General features: G+C 41.1%; 1 long non-coding RNA gene across 1 annotated transcript in view; it reads left to right on the top strand.

Annotated features, from left to right (window-relative positions):
• The first annotated feature begins 3,457 nt into the window (after positions 1-3,457).
• Positions 3,458-7,298, top strand: part of LOC121071106 — a 60,491-nt gene continuing 56,650 nt past the window's right edge. The window contains exon 1 of the long non-coding RNA XR_005820387.1: positions 3,458-3,581. This is a non-coding gene — a long non-coding RNA (uncharacterized LOC121071106). The remainder of the gene's footprint in view (positions 3,582-7,298) is intronic.

Here is a 7,298-nt window from a genome sequence, read left to right as displayed (position 1 = left end):
TTGATCAAGGAGAATATAATTTCTAATTTATGCCTAGCACAGCCCAGGTTTCATGTGTTTGCACAGCTGTAAATTTGGAAGTGGTTAGTCCTGGCTTTCTTTTGAGCTTTTGCACTTATGCAGGCAAGTCCCTTGACCTCTTAATGTTTTATGTTTTCCATCTGTAAAATAAGGATAGTGATGCTTTTCTCCCTCAATGGATTTTGGGAGGCTTATTGACATCTGTGAAGAGCTTTGAGTCCTTTGTATGTAAAATTCTGAAAGGGATCTGAGTGTTAAAGGTGAATTGTGGGGTTTGGAGGAGCACAGAAAGTGTGTGGTTCACAGAGAGAAATATTATACGGTTACTGAAGGCACCAGTGTAGATAAATGTGATTGTCTGTAAGTGCTTGGTTGAAGGACGTATCTTTGAGATACTGAAGAGATGTGTGATCCAGGTCATTTTCTATCAATAACAGTGGGAGGTAGCTAATTTAGTCCTTATGGGCTGTAGAGATTTGGGAGGGGCTACAGGGGACACAAATTGAGCAAATAAGTGGGAAAGTTTTGAGGAGATGGTGGAGGAAATTGAATGGAAAGATGCAACTCCAACAAGGCCAAGTCCTCTGATTCATAGTACCGTGCTGATGGTGCATACAAGAGAGGAACTGGTGGGGTGGGTTTTGTCTTATTTCCTTGAGCGTTGACTTCCAAAGTGTTGACTTCCAAATAAACAGCAAGGAGGAACTGCCATTAGAGAATGCATAATCAGGCTGGATTTGTGCTCTAGGGCTGAGGTAGACCTTAGCTGAGGTCTGAGAAAAGATGTGAGGATGCAGCATCGTTTTAGAGCTGATTTAGGGACTGTAGGACAAATATACATCACAAGAGTGGATTTCCTAGGTGGGAGCACATAGACCTTGGCGTGAGCCCTGTTGTCCACTTCAGACAGGGTTTCATGTGGCATAGACGAGAACATTTGCTGCTCTTCAAGGTCCTCTATTTTGGACAGGCTGCCCTAAGGCTAAGAGAGAGAAAGGCAGCATAGACTAAGGAGCAGCTAAACTTGGCAAAAAAGGCCTTGTTTAAAGGCAGAGACTTCATTTGAAAGTTTATCACACGATAAAGTCATGTGGCATGTTTCTGACAAATGCACAAGCAGAAACATGGACAAATGAACAGATTTCTTCAGCTAGTTCTGAATTGCCTTCTTTTAATATGCTAAGCTATATGAGTTAGTCATTAATTTTTCTGTTATGGATCAAAGTTCACATATAAAATGATGAGGCTTCATAGGAAGCTGTTGACACATGAGAAGCTGACACACCAGGGTTTTTAGGCAAGAATAAGTCATTATGAAAGTTTTTGCAAAGCAATATCCTCAGCTAATTAGATCTTTCCCAGTTACATTTGCTTGACAAGAGGAGGGAGGAGAAGTGGAATAAAATAAACAAACACCAGTGAAAAGAGGAAATTAGAAGAGCAATTGTTAAAAGTTGTTAATTGAACCATTAAGTACTTCATTATAAAGCAGCACTGTGATAATAGAGTGCCCAATGCTAATTGTTTATGTTGAAGCAGCACTAAATGACCTGGACACAGTCATGAACTTTGGGGATGCTGAAAGGGGAACATTCATGGAGGTGTGAAAGCAAGTGTGTGTGGAGGAGTAATTAAAATCCCTGGCTTCTGGCTTCTCTTTAGTATGTATCTGTAGCTCAGTTTCCTTTCTCTGTTGTTCTGTATAGGTAATAAGGTCATGTGTGTGTCTGTCCTTCTGTCTATCTGTGTGGCCACACACAACCTAGGTCTATGCCTCCAACTTTTTTCATGCCCAGCCAGAAGTAGCCTGTGCCACATACATTCACGCGTGGCATCTGCAGGGAGGCACTCAGGTTATGTTCTCATGTTGCTCCTGAAAGCCCTTCTCTTTCAGTGCATCGTCAGCACACTGCAGTGGTCAAGCTCTTCACGTTCGTCAAGTGCTGAAAGATCTTTGGCTGAAAAATGACAGTTTTCTTTCTGGGTTACGAGTGGGTGCTTTCTTGTTGCAGGCCTTTGATGAAGCACACTGGCAAAGTAAGAATAGGATGTAATGCCATCTATAGCTGACCTCTGAAATACCCTATTTATCTGTGTCCCTGCTGTAGTTCACAAGCAAGCCTTTCCCTGAGCACTTGACATATTTTGCTGATACTGCACCACAGGTATTGTGCTGGAGTAGGTACAGAAATCAGCTTAGCTTGAACCAATTGTTTTTCAAAAGCAAAGACAGAAAAAGCTTGTTAAGAGCTAATTGTTAATATTGGTTTGGAAATTGATTAATGACTTTCCTTGCTAAGTAGCTCTTCTAGAGCTCAGATATAAAATACAGTTGTTGATGTAAAATGGCTGGGATATTTTCTACTGAATGGACTGTAAAGGAACAAATGTTTCATATTCAAAAATACAGACGTAGCTTTTATTTCCTGTAGAGGATCCCTTGATATTGTTCACAGATATTATGTTTCTCTGTCTCCTCCCAATATTTTAATCATAAATTCACTGTCTGTGAGGAAATCAAGATAAGTTGCATCTGCAGTTCTCCTCCCTTCACGTATGACTATGTGCTACGGTGAGACATGAATGCAGGACCAAACCTCATGGTGGCAGTGATGCTCCCTGCCCTCTATACTTTCCCCCAACATGGAAGATTTCTGCTAGATAAATCTAACAGTGGTATTAAGTTGCTCTTTGACATGGATAACAGTGTCTGCTACTCCTTGCCAGCCCGCTCTGCTGACCTGTTCAGCTTTATCTGGTTATCCTTAAAAGACTTTGAGACTGGAAGCAGACCTGAACCTGGCCTGCGCTTCCCCGAAGGGCTGTGGTGTGGGCTACTCTAACAGAGAGAGAAAAATGAGACTGAAAGTTTTAAAAAGAAAAGTGGAGACCTCATAGGGAAAAAGGTGGAACTTTGTTCTTTAAACACTCTGTAATCTAATTTTCCATCTGAAAAAGCAGGACCTGTCACATGGTTGCTTAAAGAGTAAATTAATTTACCATAATGGCCCTGTGTTCTCTAACCACAGATTTTAATTTTGTCACACATCCACGCTTTTTAGTATCAGATTTTCTTAATGCAGTTATATTTCTATTATTAATTAGACATCTACAAATGAGTGAAGTGGAAATGAATTTTATCCTGTTTGATTCTGCCAAAAGTCTGAAACAGAGGTTGGGGAAATGAAAACTGACCCATTTCTCTTGGTGGGGAAGACTGTGAACTCCGTAATTGCTTTGCCACCACAATATGGCATTTTGTCAAATATTTCAAAACTCAGTGCCTTTGTAGTGCACGTTACCGTTATCTGTCTTCTGGCATCTGTTGCTTTAATTTCTTAGTGACCTGCCTGTGGGCACTATTCTGACCTCACACTTCTGAAATTCTGACCTCACACTTTTTTCCAAGAGAAGCTGAGAGCAGTACAGTGCTGTGTCAACCTACAGCCTGCTGGGAGGGAGCTAGAGGTTGTGTGATGCCAAAGAGCAGGAGAGGAGCAGAAGTTCAGTTGGTCATCAGTGGTGGTGCAATGCTCCAGATCCTGGACTCACTGCTGAAGGTAAGCACTTGCAAGTTGTACACCAGCAAGTATGTTAGTCTGTAAGCAACAGTGGATGTCTTTTCTAGAAAAGATGGGACTATGACTGAGACATAGAATGAAATTAATTTGGCAGTGGAATGTGAAGATGGCAGTAAACACAGTTTTGTACCATTGTGTTAGAGAGTAAAAATGCCCCATGAACTGAGAGCTGTTCAGCGCTGTTCTGCATTGTCATCATCTCTGGATGGCCGTGGTTCTGTGCTGCCTGTGCCAGGTTCTCATCCTTCGTGGGGGCAGCTGCAACAGAGCTGTGACTATACGTAAAAGAAGAGCCCATGTTAACATGGAGAATGCTCAGTCTTCGTTAGAAATGTGTCCCTAATATATGAGGACCAGACCCTTCTCAAGAGAGTAAATCACGCCAAGTTGTGGAACAGTATTTTAATCTGTGTTTGGAAGAGATATGCTAGACCATTTTGCTTGTGACTTACAGCTAAATCATTTAAATTGTGAGCTTAATCTTGAGGTGTTTTTACTGCATGTTGTTTAAATTGTGAAACTGGCTTAACGGGAGAAGAGTTTATTAAATTGAATTTCAAATAAGGGTTGAAATCCTGTAGATTGCGTTTTATCTCAGTTAATGGCAATACTAGCTCAGTTTCTGAGCTGCATCATAATATGGAGATGAGATTTCTGTTTGAGATTGCAGTGGGTATTGCCAGGTGATTGATAACACTAATTTTCTGGCACTTCCACTGCATGCCTACTGTATTAATTGCTAATTGTTTTAGGGTACACTATTATGTGTTTGAAGTTGGGGCGGGCAGAGGGTTGTCCTAAAGTGGCAGGTAGTGAGTGCTATGAAGGCAAGTGTGGGTCTTTAATGTACTCGGTGCAATGAGGGCTTGGATGTTGCTTTCTAAACTGCAGCATTTTTCACTCAGTGTCCAGCTGTTCCCATAGCCTGACTGAAAGCTTGTTAATCTCGATGCCTTCCAATTTACTAGACAATAAGTAAAAGGCTTAAGAAGCAAAGTCTGATGGAACAGGACTTGTTTACTCAACTCTCAGCTGCCACTGACAGTGCACTTCATTGCCTTTAAACTGGCTCTGCTCTCCGAGCTCTGGGCTGGCAGGGCTCTCACATCACTGCCCTTGCCTCTCCAGGCAGAGCACCCGGGCTCCTTAATGTCCTATTGCTCAGGCTCCTTCAAGAGACATTTGAGCTGGTCTGTACATTTGTACGGCTGACAGCCAAAGACAGATTGCCCTCTAGATGACAGGGCTTTGACTGCCTCCCGCCTTTCCCGTAGTTGTCTAAACTCAGGCAAACTGGCCATAACATGCCACCAAATTGGAAAATTAGAGAGCATAGTTCTCTGTCATATCTGTGCCAGCAATAATAAATGCAAAATGTGCATCATTTCCAGTCTGGTAAATGTTGTCTTTTGGGGCTTTTTTTTTTTTTTTTTTTATTGGTGTAAATGGCAATGGCAGAACACTTTAGAAAATTGGGTCATGGATAATTCTGACTAGGTTCACTTTGTGCCCATTTCCAAAGTATGGTTCATTAGCAGAGGGTTTCATGAGCTCTATGCGTCCCACTACTGGGGGTGGTGGCTTCTGTGCCTGTCCTACCACAGAAGTTAGGAACCCAACAGCTCAACTATATACACATTAAGAGAGCATATAAATAAGAACAGAAGAATCTTTATATGAAGAAACCTTTCGATGTTTCTGTCTGTATTTATCTTAAAATATTAAATCTACTTGATTTGCCATTGCAAAGAGATCTCTTGCTACTCATCAAAGTATAAAGAGGAAAATTTTGCATTAAATGTTCTCCTAATTTGAATGATAAAACATATTGAAAGATTAAAGCAAAAAAAAAAAAAGTTTATTAATCTTGTCTACCACAGTGGCAAAGTCTTACATTTCTGTTTAAACAAGCATTCTTGTTTTTGTATTTCTGACTGGATAATCAGAAAAAAAAAAAAAAAAGAGGTAATCAATAGAAACCCTGCACACCACTTAGTGATGCCCCTGAATGGCTGGTTATTGGTTATCTATTTAAAAACCTCACCATACAGGCAGGTCAGTACTGAGGTGATCAGGAGTGTGGCTTCTTCCAGAAGTGCAAGTGAATGCACAGGAGCCCCACCACATCATCTGTGGAAGAAGTCAAATATACATTTTTCAGAATCTGTGTCCACTGATCAGCACTGTCCGTATTTCCACTGAAGAAGGCAGGCTGTGTGTGTAGGAGCTCTGGTCTGTGTACTCTGTCAGCCTGACGTTTTCCAGACATCCTGGAGTCAGCACTGGCAGTCAGGCCATGTATCTCCTATATAGACAGGCTCGTCATTACAGGAACATTAAATCCAGAGTCTAGTGTTGTCTACGCTACAACCATTTCTCAGAAAAGCCAGCAGATTGCTGCAAAAATAGGTAAACGGTGAGTTACAGCTAAAAACAGTAGTCCAATGTCTAAAGCAGTATCACTGTCAGACGTGCTTGCCTACTGCTGCTCCCAGATAAGTGAATGAAAGCAAAATCAAATACTGCATTTTCTTGTGTACTTCTCTGTATCATTTACTTTTCTGTGCACACCAAAATGAAAGGAAATTTGTACATCATTAAAGAAACCTAAACTCTGGATGCAGAAATTAAAGGTAAATGTATCATTTCAGAACATTTCTCTCTTCATTTCATGGAGATACTGATCGCGAGGTTCCTAATGTTAAGGGTTTCTCTTGTACTTTCCCATCTAAAGTAGAGCCACTGAAGCTGGCAGACTGGACTGCAGTGCCAGCACTGTTCTGATGACAACTGTCTGGACATTTACAGTGACTTCAGGTCCCTTTTTACCCCTCTACTGTCTGAGGAAGAACCCCGGGGACTGAGATGAGAACGGCTGTCTAAGACTCCATGGGCAATGAGGGATATGCAAGATGCAGTGTTCAAAAAAGTTGTCCCAAGCGTGATCTGCCTTCTCCTGTGTTAGTTATTTGGCTGTTGTAACTGTTGACAATTTAGGGACTGGGGAAGGAAAGTGTGTCAGATGAAAAGCAAATGTGTGGAGGTGGCACCAAGGAGTCAATTCAAGCACATAAGACAAGAAATGTAACTCAAATTTTAATTTCTCAAAATTTAGACCTTTTGATAAGGAACCATTTGATTTTGTAATATTTTTATTTTATTTTATTTTATTTATTTATTTTTTCAGATTCTTTCCTGCCTTGCAGTAGTTAGAACAATCTTTCCTTTGGTGATGAGATGTCATTCTGAAAAAATAGGCTGTAAAAATCTTTTGGGGTCCTCCTCTTTGGGGAAATGCTACATGAATTGTGTGTTAGATTGCAAGGTAACTGCCAGGAAATGAGATGTTGCTTCTGCTTATTGAACAGCCAGCTTGCTGCTGCTTGCTTCCCTCAACACATGGCACTTCTCAGTTATTGTCATACAAATCTTTGCGCTTTGGTAGAAATAATGTGTTATGGAATAATTCGCTGTACATGCAGTAAGCCTGCTGTTACCTATCTTGGCTTGTGTTTTTATGACAATATAAAGGACTCGTGTGGAAACTCCTACTAGTCCAGTGCTGCTGTTGCTTACAAGATGGTGTATCAGTTCCCTCAAATGGGAAGGATACATATTGCCTGAACAGAAGCTGAATCACAGACTGCTTAGCTCGTGGTTGATAGCTCAGTGAGAAATCAGGCACATGTAATTGCT

The sequence above is a fragment of the Cygnus olor genome, chromosome 5, assembly GCF_009769625.2.
Source record: "Cygnus olor isolate bCygOlo1 chromosome 5, bCygOlo1.pri.v2, whole genome shotgun sequence".
Taxonomy (NCBI): domain Eukaryota; kingdom Metazoa; phylum Chordata; class Aves; order Anseriformes; family Anatidae; genus Cygnus; species Cygnus olor.
This window is presented reverse-complemented; position numbering and strand designations above follow the sequence as displayed.